This window comes from Callithrix jacchus, chromosome Y (genome assembly GCF_049354715.1).
Source record: "Callithrix jacchus isolate 240 chromosome Y, calJac240_pri, whole genome shotgun sequence".
Classification (NCBI taxonomy): Eukaryota; Metazoa; Chordata; class Mammalia; order Primates; family Cebidae; genus Callithrix; species Callithrix jacchus.
This window is the reverse complement of record NC_133525.1, coordinates 6,042,523-6,069,324: the sequence shown is the minus strand read 5'-3', so window position 1 is coordinate 6,069,324 and position 26,802 is coordinate 6,042,523. Positions and strand designations below refer to the sequence as shown.

Genomic DNA, 26,802 nt, shown 5'->3' with positions numbered 1-26,802 from the left:
AATCATTTCTCTTCTTTGCTCAATGAAACTCCATCAATTTTCATTTGTCTCAAGTTTCCGTTTTTTTTATTATTATTTTTTTATTTATTATTTATTTTGTTATTGCATTTTAGGTTTTGGGGTACATGTGCAGAACGTGCAAGACAGTTGCATAGGTACACACATGGCAGTGTGTTTTGCTGCCTTTCTCCCCTTCACACAGTTGTCATTTTTCCCCAGGCTATCCCTCCCCACCTCCCCCTCCCCACTGGCCCTCCCCTTTTCCCCCCAATAGACCCCAGTGTTCAGTACTCCCCTCCCTGTGTCCATGTGCTCTCATTTTTCATCACCCACCTATGAGTGAGAATATGCGGTATTTCATTTTCTGTTCTTGTGTCAGTTTGCTGAGAATGATGTTCTCCAGATTCATCCATGTCCCTACAAACAACACAAACTCATCATTTCTGATTGCTGCATAATATTCCATGGTGTATATGTGCCACAGTTTCCCAATCCAGTCTATCATCAATGGGCATTTGGGTTGATTCCAGGTCTTTGCTATTGTAAACAGTGCTGCAATGAACATTCGTGTACATGTGTCCTTATAGTAGAATGACTTATAGTCCTTTGGATATATACCCAGTAATGGGATTGCTGGGTCACATGGAATTTCTATTTCTAAGGCCTTGAGGAATCGCCACACTGTCTTCCACACTGGTTGAACTAATTTACACTCCCACCAACAGTGTGAAAGTGTTCCTATTTCTCCACATCCTCTCCAGCATCTGTTGTCTCCAGATTTTTTAATGATCACTGTTCTAACTGGCATGAGATGGTATCTCAATGTGGTTTTGATTTGCATCTCTCTGATGACCCGTGATGATGAGCATTTTTTCATATGTTTGTTGGCCTCATATATGTCTTCTTTTGTAAAGAGTCTGTTTATATCCTTTGCCCAATTTTGAATGAGCTTGTTTGTTTTTTTCCTGTAAATCTGTTTGAGTTCTTTGTAAATTCTGGATATCAGCCCTTTGTCAGATGGGTAAACTGCAAAGATTTTTTCCCATTCTGTTGGTTGCCAATTCACTCTAGTGACTGTTTCTTTTGCCGTACAGAAGCTGTGGAGTTTGATTAGGTTCCATTTGTCTATTTTGGCTTTTGTTGCCAATGCTTTTGGTGTTTTGATCATGAAGTCCTTGCCTACTCCTATGTCCTGGATGGTTTTGCCTAGATTTTCTTCTAGGGTTTTGATGGTGCCAGGTTTTATGTTTAAGTCTTTAATCCATCTGGAGTTAATTTTAGTGTAAGGTGTCAAGAAGGGTCCAGTTTCTGCTTTCTGCACATGGCTAGCCAGTTTTCCCAACACCATTTATTAAACAGGGAGTCCTTTCCCCATTGCTTGTTTTTGTCAGGTTTATCAAAGATTGTATGGTTGTAGATATGTTGTGTTGCCTCCGATGCCTCTGTTTTGTTCCATTGGTCTATTTCTCTGTTTTGGTACCAGTACCATGCTGTTTTGATTACTGTAGCCTTGTAGTATAGTTTGAAATCTGGTAGTGTGATGCCCGCCGCTGTGTTCTTCTTGCTTAGAATTGACTTGGCTATGCGGGCTCTCTTTTGGTTCCATATGAAGTTCATGGTGGTTTTTTCCAGTTCTGTGAAGAAAGTCAATGGTATCTTGATGGGGATAGCGTTGATTCTGTAAATTACTTTGGGCAGTATAGCCATTTTCACGATATTAATTCTTCCTAACCAAAATGTTTAAGAATTTCCACAGGGTGCCAGCAGAGCAGAAGGAAAAACAACAACAATAACAACTGTTTCCTCTCTCCTTCTCAATTCTCCAGCTACCGCCCTGGAAATTAAACTGACAAAAGAACAAAAGAAAAACAGAGTTTATTCAGACATGCCGTGCACATCCACATGGGGTGAAACTCAGTGACGAGTAACTCAAAAATGTGGTTAGAGCTTGGAGGGCATAGAACAAATCACCCAAGAATACCTTTGTCAAGAAAGAAAAAGGCCTTTTAAGCTTCTAGCAGCTGCAAATTTTGGGAAGATAAATACAGGAGGGAAATGAATGGGAAATTGAGTAAGCTTTCTTACATGTAGATTTCTCTAGGCCTATGTCTCTGGTAATTAACAGTCTAAGCTTACTTTTAGGCAAATAGAAGAGTGCAGAGAGTTTTGGGATTTTTTTTTTCCACTCCCTTACCTGACTTGCTTATATCGTGTTGAGTAAAAAAAGCATGAGATCATGTCCTTTGCAAGAACACAGATAGAGCTGGAGGCCATTATCCTCAGCAAACTAGCGCAAGAACAGAAAACCAAATACTGCATGTTCTCACTTATATGTGGGAGCTGAATGATAAGAACGCATGGACTCGAAGAGGGGAACAACACACACCGGGGCCATTGGGAAGGTGGAGGGTGGGAGGAGGGAGAGCATCAGGGAAAACAGCTAATGGGTATGTGAATCCAGAACATCTGAGACAGGTCTCAGTGAACTTAGAAAGTTTTGCAAAGGTTGAGGATGTGCCCGTGACACAGCTTCAGGAAGTCTTGACCACATGTTCCCAAGGTGGTTGCAGCACAGCTTCGTCTTATGCATTTAGGGAGACATGAGACATCAATCAATATATGTAAGAAGTACATTGGTTTGGTCTAGAAAGGCTGGGAGACTCAAGCAAAAACAGGAAGATTCGAAGCCGGGAGAGGGTTTCCAGGTCCCAGAGGAACAGTTGCATTCTAATGAGTTTCCGATGAGCCTTTCCAAAGGAGGCAATCACATATGCATCTATCTCAGTGAGCAGAGGGGTGACTTTGAATAGAATGAGAGGCAGGTTGGCCCTAAGCAGTTCCCAGGGCCCCCAGTATATATTACCTTTTCATAGTTTCTAAACATAACAACTGGGTGATGAAATAATCTGTATAAAAAACCCCTACGAGAGTTTTCTTTTAGCAGATCTTGTTTCTCAATTGTCTTCAGCTCAAAATAACCCTTATGTCAAAGTGATATCTTTTGGGGTGACTTATTCTGCTCTCCTACAGCAGCCTTAAGCAAAGTTTGGAGCTGTCTTGCAGAAGACCACCAGGATGACCAAAGAGTGTAATAGAAAGGAGAGTTGCATTGGTGAAGTTGGGTTGCAGACTGTGAAGTTAGAGTCCCTGGCATAAACAGAAGGTGCTCTCTCTCTCGCTGAAGAGGGAAGAGAGGCTGGGGCCTCATGCCTCATAGGGATCATATTACACAATGGAGTCATGCATATCCAGCAGGTTTGGGGGGAACTATACATATTTATGAGGGGAGCTGACTGCATGCCTGATGGGTAAACATATACATAACATATGTCCCATGTCCACTTTAGGGCTATGTTTTTGTGTTAAAATGAGGTAGGGTATGGTGGCTCATGCCTGTGTAATCCTAGCACTTTGGGAGGCCAAGGCAGGTGGATCACTTGAGCTCAGGTGTTTGAGACCAGACTGGGCAACAGGGTGAAACCTCGTCTGTACAACAAATAAAAATAAAAGAATTAGCTGGGCATGGTGGCACGCGCCCGTGGTAACAACTATTTGGGAGGCTGAGGTAGGTGAATCGGTTGAGCCCGGGAGGTAGAGGCTGCAATAAGCTGTGACTCCACCATTGCACTCCAGCCTGGGTGACAAAGTGGAACTGCATATCCAAAAAGAAAAAAGAAATTTGGCTTCGTGTGTGAAGACAGTTTGTGTGAAGCCTCTATGCGGTGCTGAACCTGAAGTAAGGGCTGCAGTTACTTATCAGGAAAGAACGTGTGTAAGGCTGGTCCCCTGTGGGAATAGTGGTCTGGGTTGTCAAGCGTTACAAGGTGTCTGGCACAGTAGATTATGCTTGTAATCCCAGCACTTTGGGAGCCTGAGGCGGGCAAATTGCTTGAATTAAGGAGTTTGAGAACAGCCTGGGCAACATGGTGAAACTCCATCTCTACAAAAAATACACACAAAAAAATTAGTTGAGCATGTGACATGAACCTGTGGTCCCAGGTACTCAGGAGGCTGACCCGGAAGGATCACTTGAGTTCAGGAGGTTGAGGCTGCAGTGAGCCATGATCACACCACTGCACTCCAGCTTGGGCTGTAGAGCGAGACCCTGTTTAAAACAAGAGAGTTAGAAGGGTCTGATAATTTGCCTGGTAGCTCCACTTCTTAGGGAGTTTAGCAGAAGTGAGGTTTCTCTTACAGCCATAGGAATTGAGGAAGTTAGCACGCAAGTCTCTCTGTGAACTCTTAGCCGTAGCTAACTTTTCTTTCCGTAACCTCCAGGCCTGTTTTAGTTGCTAAAGGGGCATATATTTTGGTCTCTCTGATGACAGGGCCTTGTGCAACAGTGGAGCTCCTGCATCATGAAGGTCACCCTGAACATGGATAATATCACCCCAGACCACAGCTGCGGGCTTCACGGTAACTTGGGGCAAATGTCACTGTTTTCCAAAACACGGCTGAAGTTTCAGGTCTGACTACACAGGCACAGCCCTGTTCTTCGACTGGTCATGTTTAAGGTAAGAGCTTTACTTAAGCTGAGCACCAAAAGATGTGTTGAATTAAGCTTAGCCTAAAGCTGCCTCCTGACATATTTTAAGGTTTGCCTAGAAGTTTCTAACCTAACTGGATGTGTAAGCAGGAACCTCCTCTTGTACCAATCACAAAGCTTTGTCCGAAGGAAGTCAACTGTCCAAACCATGCTCAGACAAGGCCAGTGGTGAGCTGCAATGAATATGGCTCTTTCTGTCACTTTCCTTTTCTCGTCCATAAACCTCCTCTCACCATAAGACAGTGCCGGCATCTCTCTGAACCTGCTCTGGTTCAGTGGGTTATCCAATTTGTGAATCCTTCTTTACTCAATTAAACTCTGTTAAATTTATTTTACTTATTTATCTTTATTATTTATTTCTTTTAGAGACAGTTTCTCACTTTATCACCCAAACTGGAGGGCAGTGGCACCATCATAGCTCACTGCAGCCTTAACCTCCTGGGCTCAAGCGATCCACCCACCTCAGCCTCCCAAATAGCTAAGACTATAGGTGTACCTCACCTGCCTCAGCCTGCAGAGTAACTGGGGCCATAGGTCATAGGTGTGAGCCTCTCTCTCTCTTTTTTTTTTTTTTTTTGCTTTAGCTATTAGAAGAATGTTGGTGCCACTGGCAGAAATCTGATGGAGGAAGCTATGTGTTGTAAGCCGTGCGTTGGAGATGCCACTGAGCTATCTCAGGGGAAATGCCGGAGAGACAGTGGAAGGTGAAGGCTGGATGACAGGAGACTGTTGGTCTGGAGGTGAGACAGCGGCACTCGGGGATCCTGGCTTCAGCTGCACTGGGTGGTTTCCAGGCTTCAGCTATGCTGGATGGTTTTCTTTAGCATGTAAATTTATGTCTCATACTAGTTCAAGGCACGTCTGGCCCCACACATTTCTTTTGTCGTCATTGCTTTTTGTTTTACTCCTCTGATGCTACAAAAGCTCCAGTATATACTTCTTTGAAGAACAAAGTCAGTCACCCTGGCTCATGCCTGTGGGCCCAGCACTCAGAAGGCCGAGGCAGGAAGATGGCTTGAGCCTGGGAGGTCGAGGCTACAGTGAGCTATGGATACACCACCATACTCTAGCCTGGGGGACAGAGTGGGACCCTATCTCAAAAGAAAGGAAAAAAAGCAAGATAGTGCATTTAAACGAAAGAGCGTTCTCTTAAAATGGAATAGGAAACACTTTCATTGAGTGGGCATGTGGCTCATGGCTGTAATCTCAGCACTTCGGGAAGCCGAGGTGAGAGGCTCACCTGAGTTGGAGACCAGCCTGGGCAATGTGGAACCAAAAACACCTGGGCGTGACCGTAACCAGGTTGCAGAAACCTATTCAGAAGCTTGTGCTGAAATCCACTATTCCATACCTTGCTATAAATAGCCGACTCTAAAGCCCTTTAATTAAAACTTACTTCAGCAGCACTTCCACATACTTCTTTCTGTTTTGTTTCTTGCTCTTTCATCCAGGCTGGATTACAGTGGCGTGATCATGGCGCACTGCAGTCTCGTCCTCCCAGGCTGAATTGATCCTCCCACATCAGCCCCCTGAGTAGCTGGGATGGCAGGCATACATCCTCATACCTGCCTAGCTTTTGCATTTTTTTGTAGAATGTGGTTTTGCCATGTTGCCCAGGCTGGTCTTGAACTCCTGGCCTTGAGCAGTCCTCCTGCCTTGGCCTCCCAAAGTGCTAGCATTACAGACATGAGCCACTGTGCCCAGTCACATACTTCTTAACCCATAAACATTTAAGCTAACCCCCAGATCAGAGAGACAGATTTCAGCCCTGCCTCCTGTCCCCTTGCCAGTTGACCTCACAATAAAGTGCTAAAAAGAAAAAAAAAACATACTGTACGGCACGGCATGGTGGCTCCCAGCTGTAATCCAAGTGCTTTGGAGGCTAAGGCGGGCAGATTGCTTGCACTCAGGAGTTGGAGACCAACATGGAAACAGCAAAACCCTGTCTTTACCAAAAAATCTAAAGATTAACCAGGCATGGTGTGTGTGCCTGTGGTCGCAGCTACTCCGGAGGCTAAGACAGGAGGATTACTTGAGTCTGTGGCAAAAGCTGTGGTGAGCCAAGATGATGCCACTGCACTCCAGCCCGGGTGACAGAGTGAGACCCTGTCTTGACAACAACAAAAACCAAAACCCCCAAAGCAGTGTCCTAGCATTGGCTTATATGCATGTCTACGGGCAAGTCCATTGCTCAGCAGCAGAATGGGCAAAGCAACCCTGAAGAGTGGTAAGAAACCCTGTGTGGCTGGGAGACACAGAATGAGGTAAATGGTGGCAGACGCTGAAGGTGGAGAGGTAGCGGACGTTTCAGACCTCATAGTCCAAGATCAGAAGCTTGTGCTGTATTCCAGGAACAGTGGAAAACCATGACATGGCTCTACTCGGAGCACAGCAGGGTCAGGTCTACAATCTCCTCTTCCCTATGGTCAGGTCTACAGTCTCATCTTCCCTATGATCACGTCTACCATCTCCTCTTCCCTAAGGTCAGGCCTACAATCTCCTCTTCCCTACGGTCAGGTCTACAGTCTCATCTTCCACAGTGTCAAGAGGATTTTGCACTAGAGGAGAATAAGGCTGGGAACTGAGGCAGTACCAGTTAGCAGGATGCTGCAATGAAGAAAGTAAGAGATGGTGAAAGCTTCCACTTGGCTCCTGGCATTATGCGAGCTGGAATGATGCAGGCTGATCCAGAAGCTATATAGAATCAAGGCACAGGACAGGAAGATTAAATCATGTGTGATTAAATCATATCACAGCCTCCAATAAATCAACTTTACTGATTCATTCTTGTTTTCTTGTTTCAGACCAACATCTCTGAGAAAGAAGTTGGATTACTATGAAGGTCTTCTTTTGCTTTGTCCTTTTTTTTTTTTTTTTTTTTTTTTTTTTTTACAGTGCAGAGTCTCACTCTGTCATGCAGGCTGGAGTGCAGTCACGTGATGTTGGCTCACTGCAACCTCACCTCCCGGGTTCAAGCAATTCTCCTGTTTCAACCTCCCAGGTAGCTGGGATTACAGGTGTACACCACCACGTCCAGGTGATTTTTCAATGTTTTGTGTGGATGGGGTTTTGCCATGTTGGCCAGTCTGGTCTCAAACTTCTGCTTCAATTGATGCACCCACCTCAGCCTCCCAAAGTGTTGGGATTACAGGCATGAGCCACTGCCTGGCGGCTCTATCCTTGAAGGGCTATAATGGAACCAACCAAGGAAGGACCCGAGCAGCAAATGGTCAGTCACTCCTCACCCTGGTATCTCTGGGAATTTTATGAGGCTACTGTAGAAAAATGGTTTGATGAAATGAAGACTGTGGTCACCTAGTAAGTTGTAGAGAAATGACTTCCACATGTAGGGTTTTCCTTTCCCAGACACATCCTAAAGATGAAATGGATAAAACCCCTGGTTTGGAAAGGTAATTAGTATAATTAGGACCATATTTATTTTTCAAAGACAGAGTTGAGGACCACTGTCGTTTTCTGTAATGCACGTCTAAGTGGGCTCCAAGGGATTGGGAACCCTCGTCCTGAAGCTGATTTTATAACCTGGGGCACATCTGTGGAAATACACGGTTGGAAGGGAGCTTGCAAAGAGCTCTAGAGATCCCACTGCTGATTGGTTTTCATAGAAGAAATCGCTCATGTGCCTCTGTAGCTGCCTCCATTCTAATAAGACAATGCAGCTTCCTCTCTCCCCAGCTTTCAACATCTGTGGAGACAGGCAATAAGGATTCTGATGCCGTCTTTTAATGATGCTCTCATAAAACCCGTGACTAGATCGCAGGCCTTGCCTCCACTCTCCCCAAGCGACATTAAACATTCTTCCCATCTGCATTCGCCAACCCCTTTACCTTCTCTGTGTCCTCTCCAAGTAAATATTTTCTTAAAATAGGCATCCACGCTTGACCAAAAGTTGAATACATGTCTACCAAAACCTGAGGATGCTAAAAAAGAGTTTGTCTTGATTTTCATACCTGTGACCTATCTGTCATTTTATCTTGTTAATAATTGTAACTTCCAGGTCGGGCGCAGTGGCTTATGCCTGTAATCCCAGCACTTTGAGAAGTCAAGAAGGAGGATCACTTGAGGTAAGGAGTTCAAGACCAGCCTGGCCAACATGGGGAAACCCTGTCTCTACTAAAGGTTGAAAAATTAGCCGGGTATAGTGGTGCACACCTGTCATTCCAGCTACTCAGGAGGCTGAGGCACGAGAATGGCTTGACCTGGGAGGCAGAGGTTGCAGTGAGCTGAGATTGCACCACTGCACTCCAGCCTGGGCAATGGAGTGAGAAATTCCATCTCAAAAATAAAACAAAACAAACTACAATGTAGAGATTTTCTGTGAATGGGGTTATACTGTTAGTCAGTGTTTGAATCAGCATCTGTAGTCCTTTTAGGAAGTAATAACAAGGTACAAGAAGAGAGGAAAGAGATGGCACATTGCAATCTACGTGAGGCTTTGGGTGTGAGCGAGGTTTCTAGGGTCTTCTCACAGAGAAACAGCAAGAGAGAGAGGGCAGCATGCTTATATTCTATGCAGCCGAGAGTGCCAAAGATCTGAGAGGGAGATGCTGGCAGCAAGTGAAAAAAGAGAATTTTCCCAGTGGAGCTCTTTTTAAAAAACAGAGATGGGGTCTTGCTGTGCTGTCCAGTCTGGGCTTGAACTTCTGGCCTCAAGTAATCCTCCCACACTGGCCTTTCAAAATGGTGGGATTACAGTTACGAGTCACCATGCTTGACCGCCATCGGGGCACTTTGATGCTTGGCTATAAAAGTTATACTCCCAAGAAGAAGCCCAAAGATGAGGAAGAAAAAAAACAAGTGTGCTGTGTTCACCAAGAACAAGCTGTCTGCTTTGCATGTGACCCCAAGAGGATACCTCTTAGAAGGACAGTGGTCATTGGAGTTAGGGCCCACCCAGATAATCCAAGATGATCCCGTCTGATTACATCTGCAAATACCCAGATAAGGGCCTATTCCAAGGTTCTGTGGTTAAGATGTGAAGTTTTATTTTAAATGTTGCCATTCAACCTACTACAGCTTCCATGGGACATATTTGTCCAGCATTCAGTGATGTAAACAGGATTTCTGTGTGTTTTTAAGAGCTGAAAAGGGAGGAATAATTATCATTCCTGAAATACCCTGAGTATTTTAGCAAAATAAACGTTTCCCCGATTTGCTCAATGAATCTTTAGAATAAGTAGTAGGGAATTAACTATCATGGGTGAGATTCGAGAGTTGGATGAATTAAGGGAAAAAGTAAAAAGCTCTTAAAATCTTACTACCTCCTGCTAGCTCACCAGACACCTGTAATGCTTCAGGAGCAGCACATGAAATATAATTTTTGAAGGAGAATTCCACGTGCACATCTACATCAACGGAAAAAACAGCTGGGTTGGAAACCCTAGGAAAATGAACAGAGAGTAATTTTTGAGATTTTCTTTCATTGAAAAAACAAAACTTACTGGTTCAGAGATAAAAGAAAATGAAGCACTTTTTTTTTGTAAAGGAAAGAATTATCAGATTTGGAGGGAAACACTGATATGAGAAGTAAACGAATAGGTGAAAATATAAGGTAACCTTAGTGGAAAGGGATTTTAAAATTTTTCTTTGAAACTCCCTGTTTCATATGCTATGTGAATCTGATTTATTTACATTCATTACATGTTAGCAGACAGACTTATGCTTTTACTCATGCTGTGCAGGATTTGGTGTACAAAGAAAAACATCTACCTATACTTATTTTGGTTATTGGTAAAATTAAATAAAGTCTTCTTTATCATGGCTTCTTGGGTTTGAAAATACTTGGTGGACACCCAGCTTCAATTTTGGGGAATATGTTATGGGGAAACTCATGAATCACAGCTCATTTTTTCAAAGCATGTGGAGATTCCAATCACATGAAAAAATAAACTTCCACTTAAAATAGCATAATTCCAATAGGTGCTTTTGAAACAATGGAATCAACTCAGAATCCAAATTCTCTAGCTCTCTGATCATCAGTTATAGAATTAAAATATTAAGGGAAATTGTTTAAATATTGAAAACCTTTTAACCGATGGCTATCACATAATCATACGGAATGAGTAACCGTCCCCAAATGCATGACAGAGTCATTTTAAAAATTAATGATGCAACTACAGTTGGAATCCACACACACAAACACACAATGACCCATGGCACGTTTTATTTATACCATGCAAATGTTAAGTTAATCATTGCTTCTAGCTAATGCATATCCCAGAGTTTCTAGAGCCACTTGTAGTTTTTGCAGAGTTACATGGAAATGTTGATTAAGTCCAAATGGAATCGCAGTTTAGGTGACTTAAACGCCAAATGGCTTCAATCACTTCCCGGAGTGAGACAAAGGGGAACTCATTGCAAATACATCCTACACAGGGCCTTCTGTTGACAATGTAGTGGTTACTTTGTTTCACGTGGTCACTTCCACACAGTAGCTTAGAAAAGTGATAAAATTTTACCAACAGATATGGAGTGGGGGCGGGGGGGTGGTGAGAGAGAGAGACAGAGAGAGAAGAAAGATAGATACATAGATAGAGATAGATAGATAGAGATAGATGAGATAGATAGAGATGACAAATAGGTGAAATACCTAATTAGAGAGGTAGAGATACATATAGATGGACAGAGGAATGAATGACAGACGATAGATGAGATGGATAATGGATAATTAACAGATAGATGAGATAAATACATGGATAGATAGATAAAATAGGTAGATAGAAGAAAGAAGAGAAAGATTACATGGATGGATAGATAGATGGTAGCTAGATACAGAGATAAGCAGATGGAATACATGGATGAATGGTTAGATAGATGGAATACATAGATGAAATCAATGGATGGATGGGTGGATAGGTAGGTAGCTCAGTGGGTTGGTAGCTAGCTGGATAGTGATATAGTTTGGCTGTGTGCTAACCCAAATCTCATCTTGAATTGTAAGTTCCACAATTCCCATGTGTTGTGGGAGGAACTTAGTGGGAGGTGATTGAATTATGGGAGCAGGTCTTTCCTGCACTGTTCTCATGATAGTCAATAATTCTCATGAGATCTGATGGCTTTAAAAAGGGGAGTTTTCCTGCACAAGCCCTCTCTCTGCCTGCTGCCATTCATGTAAGACATGAGATGTGGACTTGCTCCTCCTTCCCTTCTGTCATGATTATGAGGATTTCTCAGCCACACGGAACTGTAAGTCCAATAAGCCCCCTTTCCCATATAAATTACCCAGTCTCGGGTATGTCTTTATCAGCAACCTGAAAACAGACATACGGAGAGATGTATAGAGAGATGCATAGATAGATACATACATACATACACACGTAGATGACAGATAGATACATACATACACACATAGATGATACATATATACATACATACATAAAAACATAGAAATAGAAAGAATAAATGGTCTGGACAACAGGATAAATAACAGAAGTTATTGTCCCTAAATTCTCCATATGCCTCTGAAACAGTGCTAGCCAAAGCCCTTCTCAGATACAGGAGAGGGTCCCTCGATTTTCATTCCCTTATTCCTCACACTGAGACCTCCTCGTTCTCAGCAGTGAGGTGCTCTGTTTAGCACTAGGAGTCACAGCCCGAGCTCCCAATCCAAGAGACATCTGCAGGTTAGCACTCAATCTTAAAGAAAGAACGTGAAAGCTGTCAACACTGTGGATTGGGACGAGGCTGGAGAGCAGGTGACAGCCATCATTGCAAGTCTGCTGGCTGCATCGATGCTCTGTGTGACTTCAGTCCTACTCAAGGTGGCCCTGGCCTGTGGGTTCTGCACAGTCCTTTCTGGCTCACAAAAGCATACAAGGATGGAGACAGAGGATTAAAACTCCTGCTTGTCCAACCTGGACCCAACCTTTAAAACTTCTGCTTGCTTCTGTCCAACCTTGACCCAACCTTGAGAAAAGAACAGTTTGGTGATATCTGAGGTAGCACAAACAACATGACTTGCAAGCTAGTCAGACCTGCACTTTAATCTCAGCTTTAAAGCTCAGTGAACATGCGATCTTCAACATATCCTTCTGCCTCCCTGCACCTCTGAGATACCCTGTTACATGATGGGTACTGTTCTTCACAATGTCATCTGCATGTCAATCAGACTGCAGTGTACACATTCACATACAGGGAGGCTTTGTTTCACAATATTATCTGCATGTCAATCAGACTGCAGTGTACACATTCAAATACAGGGAGGCTTTGTTTCACAATGTCAACTGCATGCCAGTTAGACTGCAGTGTGAACATTCAAATACAGGAAGGCTTTGTTTCACAATGTCAACTGCATGCCAGTTAGACTGCAGTGTGAACATTCAAATACAGGAAGGCTTTGTTTCACACACATCACTTCGAGTGAGTCAAAACTGACCTGCCAGCACAGCTCAATTTGCACAAATAGCAATTTACTCAAACATTTAAGTGATTTTCTTAAAGAGGTGTTGACTTACTTTATAGCTTTCTTTTTTAGATGAAAATATTGAGAAGTTTTTTTTAATCTTGTATTCATTACACTTAGAGTTGTTATATCATACAATAGACATCAAGAGTGTATGGAGAGAATCAACAAAGAATTTGAAATTAATGGTGTTAATCCCTGATGTTGATTGCCAAATGATTTAAGACACTGATATTTTTTATCTTTCTTAAGACAGGGTCTGGCTCTGTCACCCAGGTTGGAGGGCAGTGGTGTAATCTTGGATCACTGCAAGCTCCACCTCCCAGGCTCAGCTGATCCTCCCACCTCAGCCTCCCAAGTACCTGAGACTCCAGGCACATGCAACCACCACAACGCACCAATATTTTTTGTAAGTTTTTTTTTTCAATAGAGATGAAGTTTTGCCATGTAGCCCAGGCTGGTCTTGAACTTATGGGCTCAAGCAATCTGTCTGCCTAAGCCTCCTAAAGTGCCAGGATTACAGGCGTGAGCCACCATGCCTGGTCAAGAATTTTTAATAGACATCAAAGTTTCCATCAAGCATGTAGGTGTTCATTATTATTAGTAGTAGTAGTAATAATTTATCTTTCATGATGAGATTTTGCTTTGTTTCCCAGGATGGAGTGTAGTGTTGTGATCATGACTCGTTGAAATCTCAACCTCCTAAGCTCCAGGAATCCTTCCACCTCAGCTTCCTGAGTAGCTGAGAGTACAGGTGCACTTCACCATGCCCAGCAAATTTTTCTATTTTATATAGAGATGGGGTCTCATCATCTTGCCAAGGCTTCAAGCAATATTTCCGCCATATTTTTATTATTATCATTTTGAGATGTAGGGTCATTCTGCCACCCAGACTGGAGTACAATGGCATGACCTTCACTCACTTCCACCTATTCCTCCTGGGTTCAAGTGATTCTCGTGCCTCAGCTTCGCAGGTAGCTGCGACTACAGGCGCACACCACCCTCCTGGGTAATTTTTTCTATTTTTAGTAGAGACAGGGTTTTGTCATGTTGGCCAGGCTCATCTTGAACTCCTGACCTCAAATGATCGGCTAACCTCAGCCCCTTAAAGCGCTGGGATTACAGGCGTGAGACACCGTGCTCAACCACCATATTATTATTTTTAATATACCTTTATTTTTAGAGCAGTTTTAGGTTCACAGCAAAATTGAGTGGAAAGTACAGAGAGTATCCACATACTCCATGCCCCCAGACAGACACAGCCTCCACCAGTCAACATCTCCCACTAGAGTGGTGCATTTGCTACAATTCATGGGACTGACACATCATCATGACCCAAAGTTGACAGTTAAAGTTCACAGTTGGTGTTGTGCATTCTGAGAGTGTTGACAAATCCATGACATGCATCCCACACTATACTATCACACAGTATAGTTTAACGTTCTCTAAAATCCTTTGTGCTCCACCTATTTATATCGCTCCTCCACAAACCCATATCAACAACTGATCTTATTGTCTCCAAAGTTTTGTCCTTTCCAGAACATCATATAATTGAAAGCATGCAGCAGGTAGTTAACTTTAAAAAATAAAATTCTGAATTATTTCTTTTGAAAAGAAAACATTATTTTTTAGCCAGGATGATGTTTAAATAATTACTGTGTGTCAGACATTGTATATATCTTGCTTAATTAAGTTATTAACATTTTTGTGAATAAAGCGTTCACCACCTTATGTTACAGTACAGCTCAGAGGATCGAAATTGGGGCAGGTATGCATGTGAGCTTCCTTACTTTTGAGACCCCTGCTGTTGACTCTATATTTGTTTTGAAAACTCTGAGTCTGCTACTGACCATCAGAATACTTGGATCTTGACTTTGACCTTAGGTTTCATTTATTTCTATCCATGTGCCATTTGACAGGTTGAAGCCACCATCAAGTCGAGATTTCCTACACAAAAAATGTTCTTATGAGCAGGCTGGGCATGGCGGCTCACACCTGTAATCCCACCACTTTGAGAGGCTGAAATGGGCAGATCACTTGAGGTCAGGAGTTCAAGTTCAGCCTGGCCAACAAAGCGAAACATTGTTTCTACTAAAAATGCAAAAATTAGCCAGGCATGGTGGTGTGCGCCTGTAATCTCAGCTACTTGAGAAGCTGAGGCAAGAGAATACAGAGTGAGCCCCTGTCTCGATCGATCGATCAATAGATAGATAGATAGACAAACAAATGTTCTTATGAGTGATCATCTCTTTGAGGAATAAGGGAAAGGCCATTCCTATAAACAATTCATGTTTTATTATCACTGATATTCTGTTTTATTGCATGTTTGATGTGCAAGTGAGGAAGACCAAAAAACTTTTGAAGAAATGCTTCATATAGACAGAGTTAGTAGTAAGAGAAATCGGACACAAGAGGACCTAATTTAGTCAGTGAAATAGTCTACCTGCATTACCTGGATACACAAGAGTGTTGAGATACCACCAAGAAGCTCCGAGAAACTCTCTGAGTCTCTGTTCCCCTGGATTGTGTTGGATGCATGAATTCACACTGGAATTCCGGATACAGCATCCTCTTGATTGAAATGCTTTTCAGGCAGCATCTGTAGGGACCTTTCTCAGAGTCAATGACTGGTGACACCTCTTCCTAGCCTACACTTATATTCCAAATCTGTGTAACTTTCTTGCTACAAATACACAAAGATGGAAATGCAACATCTAACTGTAATTAAGGAGAGTGAGAGGTGCATACTTGCTGCTGTGATCAGTTGTGTTTCTATGAAAATGCTTAGGCATAATTTTACCAAATTAATATTACAGTAACCATGCACTTGAGTCAACTTCTACCAAGTTCATTTGGGTTTAAACGAAATATGGAGATGAGCTAGTTTTTACCCAGAAAGGCAGTGGGGAGCTACAGTAATATTTTCAGCTCTTATGGCTGGTCATGAAGTAAAGAGATTCTGAATTCTATGATCCCCTTTGAAAAATAAAGAGATTCTAATTTCTATGGGGAAAATGTAACTTCTATGGAGAAATTCAAGTTTTTTGGGCAAGAGTGAGGTACCAGAGACAGAAAAGGAGAATAAGTTCAGAGAGAAGACATTTATGCAGGAAGTACAACACACACACACACACACACACACATTCACACAAACACAACACGAGTAGGGTGGACACTTCAATAGAAAAAAGGGCTTGAATGAAAATATGCAGGCCTGGCATGGTAGCTCATACCTGTTATCCCAGAACTTTAAGAGGCTGAGGCAAGAAGATCGCTTGAGCCCAGGAGTTTGAGACCAGCCTGGAAAACATCTTGTAGATGTGAAACACCATCTCTACAAGAAAATGCAAAAAACTTAGCTGGGCATGGTGGCACACATCTGTAGTCTCAGATACTCGGGAGGCGGAAGTGGGAGGATAACCTGAGATTGGTAAGACAATGTGACAGTGAGCCTGGTGACAGAAGAAGACTCCCAAGAAAACAAAAAATAAATGGGAAAAATGCGGAAGAAAAATACGGGTATAGGATAGCAAAAAGGAGCATCCACTTAATCGAAATAGCCATAGTATGCCAAAAATTACAGATGGTGAAGACAGATTCAAAATAAAGCAAAGAACGTTGTTAGCTCGGAGGTGGTCCTTATACTATGCAGACAATCAAGGTAAATTGCTGTGTGATCACAGTGCAAATGTGGATGCAAAGACAAACAGAAAACAGTTACATCACATGCTTTGCAATTTCCTACTTCTGGCATCTAATGTTGTACAAGACGTTGGCCACCATTGCTCTCATAGGCAACAGGAGATTAAGGGTGGGTGGGAAGAATAAAAATGGGAATAAAAAACTACCCAAAGACATGAGGGTAGCCTCTGGGCATCGCTGAGAGTGAGGTTAGAAAACAACAGTGCTAAAATGCGTACATGATTACCATTTTGTATTCTCAACACAGACTGGGGTTTCAGTAGTAAAGACTGTTAACTAATGTGCTCTTAGATTCTGTCATTTCTGCTATCCAACATTTTACACAGGATATCCATGCAAGTCATTCTGTTAGTCTCCAAAGACTAGAAATAAAAGTTGTTTAAAAACTTTTCTAATTAGATTTTTTGTATTTTACTCTGGTATCAAAGTCATTTCTTTTCCAGCTCATAAAGCTCATCCTAAAAAAATGACATATCCAGTATGAATTGTAGGTTCCAAATGCTTTGAATCACATCATCGTGGTGGGTGTGGTTTTTCTATAATCACTTCCAAAAGAGAAACGTTTATTTTTGTTGGTTTCTTTAAGCCTCTTCTCATATAAATGCTGTAAAGACAGAAAAAAAATCTCAGCACAGTATGTTGATAAATCCCACGATAATTCTCTCCAATTTTATTAGTTAAGAATTCAAGTTTAGGCCGGGCCCGGTGGCTCACGCCTGTAATCCCAGCACTTTGAAAGGCCAAGACGGGTGGATCACGAGGTCAAGATATCGAGACCATCCTGGTCAACATGGTGAAACCCCGTCTCTACTAAAGATACAAAAAATTAGCTGGGCACAGTGGCACGTGCCTGTAATCCCAGCTACTCAGGAGGCGGAGGCAGGAGAATTGCCTGAACTAAGGAAACGGAGGTTGCGGTGAGCCGAGATCGCGCCATTGCACTCCATCTTGGGTAACAAGAGTGAAAATCCATCTCAAAAAAAAAAAAGAATTCAACTTTATTATGCAAACAAATCAGTATTGAGACACGCACGTCAGGTAGGCGACAAAATGTCTTAAAACTTTATTTCTGCAGAGTTTTCTTTCACGAAAGTGTGTAAAAGTCAATCATTCTTGGACATTTTCTTAACTTTATTAATAACTTTGAACACCACCTTTATGGACTTTTAGAGTTGTTAATCAGGATTTCCTGACAAACAGGTTATGCTGATTTAAATCAAGCCATCAATGGAAAACAAAAATGTGTAAAGGTTTAATATTTAAGTGTGTTGAAATAAACTGGTGTCACCCTAAATAACAGAGAAAGACTCTGTAAAAGAAAAGATATTTATTTGGGAATGTAGCATTGCAATGGAAATTCACATGCCATAGGAAAATGAGATGATGATACCACCTGTGGAGGTCTATTCTGCAAACCCTGACTCAGTGGTGGATGAATAAATACACTCAAACACACAGCACAGTGATCAAATGGGCTAGGGAAGTCATCAGGTGTTCCCAGAGGGCGATTGCAGCTATCCAACCCCTTGCTAGCTGTTTCTCCTCGCATTTGTTCAGTATAGATTTAGTAACAGAGGTTCTAAGTCAACATGCTTATGGATAATTAACATGGTTAAAATAGTGGTTTTACAAATGATAAAAGCTTTTGGTTCTAGGGCCCAAAGTAAAGGCCATTAATGGGTAATCTCTCTTCGGCCTCCCCAACAGGGAGATGAGTAAACAGTTAGTCACAAAGGAATGTTGGGTAAACAGACTTAACTGGGGAAGTTTCTGTTATTTCTAATTTTCACCCTATAACCTAATGCTCTAAGATAAGAACCGGGTGTCTTCAGCCTGTCCCATTATTTAATAAAAATCTTTCTGCCTTCCAAAAGGTTTGAGACAATTATCCTATAACTTCCCTAATTATTCCCTTAATATGTTGCCAACCACTCTGAGTGGCTCTTAACAGGAAACTATGTGAATATTTGGGGAGGTGGAGAAGAAAGACAAAGATTTTTTTGAGGGAAATATTACTTACTTGTTTTGAAATAATTATCTGTGGCTACAAATATTGATAAAAAGGCTGAGCCAGGCACATTGGCTCACACCTATAATGCTAGCACTTTGGGAGGCCAAGTCAGGAGGATTGTTTGAGCCCTGGAGTTCAAGATCAGCCTGGGCAACATAGTGAGACCCTGACTCTACAAGAGAGGAAGAACAAGAGGAAGAAAAAGAAGGAGGAGGAGGAGAAGAGAAAAGAAAAAAACAAAGAAAAGAAAGAAACAAAAAAAGGAAAGAGAATAAAAGAAAGAAAGAATGGAAGGAAGGAAGGAGACAAAGAAAGCAGAAAAAAATAGAAAGGACAGAGAGAGGAAAAAACAAAGAAAAAGAAAGACAAGGGTGAAAAAGGAAGTATGTCTGTCTCAGAAGAGCAATAAAAAGTGTGTCCTGCACAGAACAGCAATGTAAAGTGTGTGCTGCACAGGATAGAAACAGGGAGTATGTCCTGCAAAGAAGAGACACAGGAAATAAGTCTTGCACAGGGGAGGAACTGGAAGTGTGTCCACCTTTTAGGAGAGTAACAAGAAATGTGGCCTGCACAGGGGAAGAACAGAAAGTGTGTGCTTCATAAGGGAAGAAAAATAAGTGTGTCCTGCTAAAAGGAGACACAGGAAGTATGTCTCACACAGGGTAGGAACAAAAATTGTGTCCTGCATAGAGGATAAATGGGAGATGTGTCCTGTACAGGGGAGACAAGAAGTGTGTTCTGCACAGAAAAGAAACAGGAAGTGCGTCCTGCACAGAGGGGAAATAGAAAGTGTGTGCTGCATAGGAGAGGCACACAAAGTGTGTAATTCACACAGCTGAAAGAAGAGGAGTGTCCTTCACAGAAGAAAAGCAGAAAGTGTGTCTTGCACGGGTGAGAAATAGGAAATATGTCTGTCTTGCACAGGGTAGGAACAGAAAATCTGTCTGTCTCAGGAGAGTGACAGGAAGTGTGTCTACCACAGGAGAAACACAGAAAGTGTGTCCTGCACAGACGAATAAAAGGAAGTACATCTGTCTTAGGAGAGACAAAGAATGTGTGTCATGCACAGGAGAGACCCAGGAAATGTGTCCTGCACTGAGGAAGAAAAAGAAGTACGTCTGTCTCAGGAGAGCAACAGAAAGTGTGTACTGCACAGGAGAAACACAGGAAGTGTGTCCTGCATAGAGGAAGAACAGGAAGTAGGTATGTCTCAGGAGAGCAACAGGAAGTCTCCAGTCTCAGGAGAGCAACAAGAAACACAGGAAGTATGTCTTGCACAGGAGAAACACAGGAAGTGTGCCCTGCACAGAGAAAGAACAGGAAGTATGTCTGTCTCAGGAGAGAATCAGGAAGTGTGTCCCACATAAGAGAATTAACATATGTGTGTCCTGCACAGAGGAAGAACAAAAAGTAGGTCTGTCTCAGGAGAGCAACAAGTGTGTCCTGTACAAGAGAATCACGGGAAGTGTGTCCGACACAGAGGAAGAACAGGAAGTAGGTCTGTGTGAGAAGAGCAGCAGGAAGTGTGTCCTGCACAGGAGAAACACAGAAAGTGTGTCCTGCACAGGAGAAACAAAGGAAGTGTGTCCTGCACAGCAGAAAAACAGAAAGTACGTCTGTCTCAGAAGATCAACAGCAAGTGTGTCCTGCACTAAAGAAACACAGGAAGTGTGTCCTGCACAGAGGTAGAACAGGAAGTACGTCTGTTTCAGGAGACAAACAGGAAGTGTGTTCTGCACAGGAGAAACAGAGGAAGTGTGTCCTGCACAGAGGAAGAACAGGAAGTAGGTCTGTCTCAAGAGAGTGACAGGAAGTGTGTCCTGAACATGGGAAACACAGGAAGTCTGTCCTGCACAGAGGAAGTACAGAAAGAAGGTCTGTCTCAGGAGAGGAACAGGAAGTGTTTCCTGCACAGGAGAAACACAGGAAATGTGTCCTATACAGAGGAAAGACAGAAAGTAGTTCTTTGTGAGGAGAGCAACAGGAAGTGTGTCCTGGAGAGAAGAAACACTGGAAGTGTGTCCTGCAAAGAGGAAGAACAGGAAGTATGTCTGTCTCATGAGAGCATCAGGAAGTGTGTCCTGCAAAGGAGAAACACATGAAGTGTGTCCTGCAGAGAGGAAGAACAGGAATTAGGTCTGTCTCAGGAGAGAAACAGGAAGTGTGTTCTGAACATGGGAAACACAGGAAGTCTGTCCTTCACAGAGGAACTATGGGAAGTAGGTCTGTCTCAGGAGAGCAATAGGAAGTGTGTCCTACACAGGAGAAACACTGGAAGTGTGTCCTGCACAGAGATAGAACAGGAAGTACATCTGTTTCAGGAGAGTGACAGAAAGTGTGTCCTGCACAGGAGAGTGACAGGAAGTGTGTCCTGCACAGAGGAGAAATGGAAAGCACATCTGTCTCATGAGAGCAGAAGGAAGTGTGTCCTGCACAGGAGAAACTCATGAAGTGTGTCTTCCACAGAGGAAGAACAGAAAGTAGGTCTATCTCAGGAGAGCAACAGAAAGTGTGTCCTGAACAGGAGAAACACAGGAAGTCTGTCCTGCACAGAGGAAGTAAAGGAAGTAGGTCTGTCCCAGGAGAGCAACAGGAAGTCTCCAGTCTCAGGAGAGCAACAAGAAACACAGAAAGTGTGTGTTACACAGGAGAAACACAGGAAGTGTGCCCTGCACAGAGGAGGAACAGAAAGTACCTCGGTCTCAGGAGAGCAACAGTAAGTGTGTCCTGCACAGAGAAAGAACAGAAAAATATGTGTCTCAGGAGTAAAACAGGAAGTGTGTTCCACATGGAAGAATCACCAGAATTGTGTCCTGCACAAAGGAAGAACAGGAAGTAGGTCTGTCTCAGGAGAGCAACAGAAAGTGTGTCCTGCACAGGAGGAACACAAGAAGTCTGTCCTGCACAGAGGAAGTACAGAAAGTAAGTCTGTCTCTGGAGAGCAGCAGGAAGTGTGTCCTGCACTGGAGAAACACAAGAAGTGTGTCCTGCACTGAAAAAGAAGAGGAAGTCTGTCTCAAGAGAGCAACAGAAAGTGTGTCCTACACGGGAGAAACACAGGAAGTCTGTCCTGCATAGAGGAAGAACAGGAAGTAGGTCTGTTTCAGGAGACCAACAGGAAGTGTGTCCTGCACAGGAGAAACACAGGAAGTGTGTCCTGCAAAGAGGAAGAACAGGAAGTATCTCTGTGTGAGGAGAGTAATAGGAAGTGTGTCCTGCACAACAGAAACACTGGAAATGTGTCCTGCCCAGAGGAAAAAAAGGAAGTACATCTGTCTCATCAGAGCAACAGGAAGTGTGTCCTGCACCGGAGAAACACAGAAAGTGTGTCTGGAACAGAGGAAGAATAGAAAGTAGGCCTGTGTCAGGAGAGCCACAGGAAGTGTGTCGTGCACAGGAGAAACACAAGAAGTACGTCTGTCTCAGGGTAACAAAAGGAAGTTTGTCCTGCACAGGAGAAACAGAGGAAGTGTGTCCTGCACAGAGGAAGAACAGGAATTACGTCTGTATCAGGAGGGTAACAGAAAGTGTGTCCTGCACAGGAGGTACCGAGTAACAGTGTCCTGTGCAGACGAAGGACAGAAAGTACATCTGTCTCAGGAGAGAAACAGGAAGTGTGTCCTACACTGAAGAAACACAGGATACGCTTCCTGCACAGAGGAAGAACTGGAAGTAGGTCTGTCTCAGGAGAGAAACAGAAAGTGTGTCCTGCACAGGAGAAACACAGGAAGTGTGTGCAGCACAGGAGAAACACAGAAAGTGTGTCCTGCACTGAGGAAGAACAGGAAGTACATCTATCTTAGGAGAGAGGAAGGATGTGTGTCATGCACAGGAGAAACACAGAAAATGTGTCCTACACAGAGGAAGAACAAAAAGCATGTCTGTCTCAGGAGAGCAACAGTAAGTATGTCCTGCATAGGAGAAACACAGAACGTGTGCCCTGCACAGAGGAAAAACAGAAAGTAGGGCTGTCTCAGGAGAGCAACAGGAAGTGTGTCCTCAACATGAAAAACACAGGAAGTCTGTCCTGCACAGAGGAAGTACAGGAAATAGGTCTGTCTTAGGAGAGCAACAGGAAGTGTGTCCTGCACAGGAAAAACACAGGAAGTGTGTCCTGCAGAGAGAAAAGACAGGAAGTAGTTCTGTGTGAGGAGAGCAACAGGAAGTGTGTCCTGCACAGGAAAAACACAGGAAGTGTGTCCTGCACAGACGAGGAACAGAAAGTACGTCTGTCTCATGAGAGCAACAGGAAGTGTGTCCTGAACAGGAGACACACAGGAAGTGTATCCTGCACAGTAGAAGAACAGAAAGTAGGTCTGTCTAAGGAGAGCACAGGAAGTGTGCCCTGCACAGCAGAATCTCAGGAATTGTGTCTTGCAAAAAGGAAAAACAGGAAGTAGGTCTGTGTGAGGAGAGAAACAGGAAGTGTGTCCTGCACAGGAGAAACAGAGGAAGTGTGTCCTGCACAGAGGAAGAACAGGAAGCAGGTCTGTCTCAGGAGAGCAACAGGAAGCGTGTCCTGCACAGGAGAAACATAGGAAGTGTGTCCTGCACATAAGAACAGAAAGTAGATTTGTCTCAGGAGAGCACAGGAAGTGTGTCCTGCACAGCAAAATCTCAGGAAGTGTGTCTTGCAAAGAGGAAAAACAGGAAGTAGGTCTGTGTGAGGAGAGCAACAGGAAGTGTGTCCTGCACAGGAGAAACAGAAGAAGTGTGTCCTGCACAGAGGAAGAACAGTAAGTATGTCTGTCTCAGGAGAGCAACAGGAAGCGTGTCCTGCACAGGAGAAACACAGGAAGTGTGTCTGGCACAGAGGAAGAACAGGAAGCATCTCTATATGAAAAGAATAATAGGAAGTGTGTCCTGCACAAGAGAAACAATGGAAATGTGTCCAGCAGAGGAAGAACAGGAAGTACGTCTGTCTCAGCAGAGCAAGAGGAAGTGTGTCCTGCACAAAAGAAACACTGGAAGTGTGTCCTGTCCAGAGGAAAAACAGGAAGTGTGTCTGTCTCATGAGAGCAACAGGAAGTGCGTGCTGCACAGGAAAAACACAGAAAGTGTATCCTGCACAGAAAAGGAACAGAAAGTAGGTCTGTCTCAGGAGAGCACAGGAAGTGTTCCCTGCACAGCAGAATCTCAGGAAGTGTGTCTTGCACAGAGGAAAAACAGGAAGTAGGTCTGTGTGAGGAGAGCAACAGAAAGTGTCTCCTGCACTAAAGAAACACAGGAAGTGTGTCCTGCACAGAGGAAGAACAGGAAGTATGTCTGTCTCAGGAGGGTAACAGGAAATGTGTCCTACACAGGAGAAACACAGGATGTGTGTCCTGCACAGACATAGAACAGAAAGTATGTCTTTCTCAGGAGAGCCAAAGGAAGTGTGTCATGCACAGGAGAAACAAAAAAAGTGTAACCTGCACAGAGGAAACACAGGAAGTAGGTATATCTCAGAGAAACAGAAAGTTTGTACTGCATAGGAGAAATGCAGGAAGTGTGTCCTGCCCAGAGGAAGAACAGAAAGTAGGCATGTGTCAGGAGAGCCACAGGATGTGTGTCCTGACAGGAGAAACATAGAAAGTGTATCCTGCACAGCAGATTAGAAAGTAGGTCTGTCTCAGGAGAACACAGGAAGTGTGCTCTGCACAGGAAGTAAAGAGAGTTACAGGAAGTGTGTCCTGCACAGGAGAAACACAGGAAGTGTGTCTTGCACAGAGGAATAACAGAAAGTACGTCTGACTCAGGAGAGCCAAAGGATGTGTGTCCTGCACAGGAGAAACACGGGAAGTGTGTCCTGCACAGAGGAAGAAGAAGTATGTCTGTCTCAGGAGGGCAACAGGAAGTGTGTCCTGCACTAAAGAAGCACAGGAAGTGTGTCTTGCACAGAGGTAGAACAGAAGTTATGTCCATCTCAGGATAGCAACAGGAAGTGTGTCCTGCACAGGAGAAACAGAGGAAGTGTGTCCTGCACAGGAGAAATACAGAAAGTGTGTCCTCCACAGAGGAAGAACAGGAAGTAGGCCTGTGTCAGGAGAACCATAGGAAGTGTGTCCTGTGCAGAAGAAACACAGAAAGTGTGTCCTGCACAGAGTAAGAACAGGAAGTACATCTGTCTCATAGAAACAGCAAGTGTGTCCTGCACAGGAGAAACACAGGAAGTGTTTTCTGCACATTGGAAGTACAGAAAGTAGGTCTCTCTCAGGAGAGAAACAGAAAGTGTGTCCTGCAAAGGAGAAACACAGGAAGTGTGTCCGGCACAGAGGAAGGACAGGAAGTAGTTCTGTGTGAGGAGAGCAACAGGAAGTGTGTCCTTCACAGAAGAAACACTGGAAGTGTGTCCTGCACAGAAGAAGAACAGAAAGTAGGTCTGTCTCAGGAGAAACACAGGAAGTGTGTCTTGCACAGAGGAAAAATAGGAAGTAGATCTGTGTGAGAAGAGCAACACAAAGTGTGGCCTGCACAGGAGAAACACAGGAAGTGTGTCCTGCATGGGAGAAACACAGGAAGTGTGTCTTGCACAGAGAAAGAACAGGAAGTAGGTCTGTCTCTGGAGAGCAACAGTAAGTGTGTCCTGCACTGGAGAAACAGAGAAAGTGTGTCCTGCACAGAGGAAGAACAGGAAGTACATCTGTCTCAGGAGAGCAACAGGAAGTGTGTCCTGCACAGGAGAAACACTGGAAGTTTGTCCTGCACAGAGGAAGAACAGGAAGTACATCTGTCTCAGGAGAGCAACAGGAAGTGTGTCCTCCACAGGAGAAACACAGAAAGTATGTCCTGTACGGAGGAAGAACAAGAAGTATGTATTGGCCTGGCGTGGAGCCTCACGCCTGTAATCTGAACACTTTGGGAGTCTAAATCAGTCAGATCATGAGTTTTGGAGTTTGAGACTAGTCTAACCGAATGGTGAAACACCATCTCTACTGAAATACAAAAATTAGTTTGGCATGGTGGTACAGGCCTGTAATCCCAGCTAATCAGGAGGCTGATGTAGGAGAATCTCTTGAATCAAGATAGTGGAGGTTCCAGTGAGCCATGATTGCACCACTGTACTCCAGCCTGAGTGACAGAGAAACCTAAAAACAACAACAACATAAAGAAGTGTGTCTGTCTCAGAACAGTTACAAGAAGTCTGTCCTGCATAGTACAGGAATAGAAAGTGTGTGCTTCACAGAGTATGAACAGAAAGTATGTCTTTCACAGGGGAGAAACAGAAAGTGTGCCCGGCAGAGGCAAAAAACAGGAAGTGTGTCATGCACAGGGGAGACACAGAAAGTGTCTTATTCACAGGGGAAGAACAGGAACTTTGTCTTTCTCAGGAGAGTAGCAAGAAGTGGTCTTGCACAGGACAGGAACAAGACGTGTGTAATGCACAGGAGAGACAAAAGAAGTGTGTCATGCACAAGGGAAGAACACAGAGCGTGTCTTTCTCAGAAGAGTAACAAGTAGCGTGTCTTGCACAGGACAGGAACAGAAAGTGTGTAGTGCAATGCAGAGACACAGGAAGTGTGCCCTGACAAGGGGAGACACAAGGAATATGTTCTTGTGTCACGGGAAAGATACCAGAACTGTGTCATGCATAAAGGAAAAGCAGGAAGTGTGTCCTTCTCAGAAGAGTGACAAGGAGTGTGTCTTGCACAGGACAGGAACAGAAAGCGTGTCCTGCAATGCAGAGACACAGGAAGTGTGTACTGCAAAGTGGAGACACAGAAAGTGTGTTCTTCACAGGGGAGATGAGGAAGTGTGTCCTCCACAGGGAAGAAAGAGGAAGTTTGTCTTGCATAGGACAGGAGTGTGTCATGCACAGGGGAAATACCAGAAATGTGTCATGCACAGGAGAAGAACAGGACGGTGTCTGTCTCAGGAGAGTAACAAGAAGTATGTCTTGCACATGATACAAACAGAAAGCGTGTGCTCTGTGGGATAAAAACAGGAAGTGTGTCCTGCAGCAGAGGCACGGGAAGTGTGCTCTTCACATGGGAGAAACAGGAAGTGTGTCTTTCACAGAGGAAAATCAGGAAATGTTTCACAAGAGAAACAGGAAGAGTGTCCTGCACAGAGAAATACAAGAAAATTCTGTCTGAGGAGAGTAACAGAAAGTTTGTCATGCACAGGAAAGATACAAAAAGTGTG

At 43.6% G+C, this 26,802-nt stretch overlaps 1 long non-coding RNA gene across 2 annotated transcripts in view; it reads right to left on the bottom strand.

Moving 5' to 3' along the window:
* LOC118150892 (uncharacterized) overlaps positions 1-26,802 on the bottom strand; it is a 46,604-nt gene that overhangs the window by 2,861 nt on the left and 16,941 nt on the right. The window contains exons 5-6 of one of the 2 annotated variants that reach the window (XR_013531926.1): positions 16,199-17,271; positions 334-1,846 (exon numbers count right to left, since the gene is read on the bottom strand). This is a non-coding gene — a long non-coding RNA (uncharacterized LOC118150892). The remainder of the gene's footprint in view (positions 1-333; positions 1,847-16,198; positions 17,272-26,802) is intronic. The other variant, XR_013531927.1, reaches the window with a different exon arrangement.